This window comes from Schistocerca americana, unplaced genomic scaffold (assembly GCF_021461395.2).
Source record: "Schistocerca americana isolate TAMUIC-IGC-003095 unplaced genomic scaffold, iqSchAmer2.1 HiC_scaffold_1471, whole genome shotgun sequence".
Lineage (NCBI taxonomy): Eukaryota > Metazoa > Arthropoda > Insecta > Orthoptera > Acrididae > Schistocerca > Schistocerca americana.
Genome location: NW_025725556.1, coordinates 6,296 through 7,500, shown reverse-complemented (window position 1 = coordinate 7,500; position 1,205 = coordinate 6,296). Strand labels below are relative to the sequence as shown.

The 1,205-nt window shown below is 64.1% G+C and overlaps 1 non-coding gene across 1 annotated transcript in view; it reads right to left on the bottom strand.

Annotated features, from left to right (window-relative positions):
- LOC124569304 overlaps positions 1-98 on the bottom strand; it is a 1,910-nt gene extending 1,812 nt beyond the window's left edge. The window contains exon 1 of the ribosomal RNA XR_006971206.1: positions 1-98. This exon is cut by the window's left edge and continues 1,812 nt beyond it. This is a non-coding gene — a ribosomal RNA (small subunit ribosomal RNA).
- Positions 99-1,205: the final 1,107 nt, after the last annotated feature.

Sequence of the window (1,205 nt, the reverse complement as noted above, 5' to 3'; positions counted from 1 at the left end):
GAGCCATTCGCGGTTTCACCTTAATGCGGCTTGTACTGAGACATGCATGGCTTAATCTTTGAGACAAGCATATGACTACTGGCAGGATCAACCAGGGAGCTGCGTCAACTAGAGCTGAGCAGCCGGCCGCCCGGGAGTGTGTCCCGGGGGCCCGCGCGAACACGCAAGCGTCCGCTCAATTATTCTGCAAACAGGAGGAGGCTGAGCTCCCCTGCACAATACACCTCGAAACCCTCTCAGGTCCCGGCGGCGCGCAGCGCCGTCCTAAGTACTTGGTCGGGTTCGAGAGAGGCGCAATCGCCCGGAGTTTGGCGAGTAGACGCTTTAGGTGCGACCACCCGTGCTCCCAACTGAGCTTGCCGCTGCCGACAGAGGCCCGGGAGCGTGCTGTCGTGGCATTGCCGGCGGGAGACAACACGCGCCACCTACGGTGGCCGGCAGCTCCAACGCCAGCGCCACAGAAGGACAAAAGCCCCACTTGGGTGCCGAAGCGAACTCTCCCAGCACAGCGCACGCGCCAACACGTCCGCACAGCTGCGATACAAACCACCTGCGAGAACCGCAGAGGCGACCGAGCAGCAGACGGCGTCGCGGCGCCGAGCGCCGGGCGGCGGCGCATCCTCAGCGCACACAGTCCTCAATCGGACCAGCACACTGCAGATGTCCACCGCGCTTCGCACCGGGCCCGCGAGGACCTACTTTGGCCGCACGGCGCCGCGTGCAGGGTGCGCCGGCGCGCAGCTGCGCCGCCTGCCGCCTCCGTCGGCCGGCGCGCCTGCCACTGGCCGCCCCCACCAGCCGGCTGTAGCGCGTGCGCCCACGCACCGCGCGGCCAGCACGCCGGGAGGCCCCCCCTCACCGGCCGGGGACGGTCCCACCCAGCCACCGCCGCGTATCGCTTCACACCCACATGCCATTCACGTTCGTGGGCATGGTGGGTATCGCTGAAACAACCGGTTGGTAGCTCAACCGATCGTCGCCATCACTGATTCACCTCTAGCGAGAACAACCGCACCACAACCGTTTACCAGTTGTTCATTTGCGTAACGTCACCAGCAAACGTAGACGTCCATCGCCATTTGCAAATTCAACGATTGTTGCATGCCTGTGTCAGGTGTCACGACACACTATGTCTGCCCACATACACGCAACAACATGTGCACGCTTCGCGAACACGTGGAAGGTGGCCCCCGTACGTATGCGAT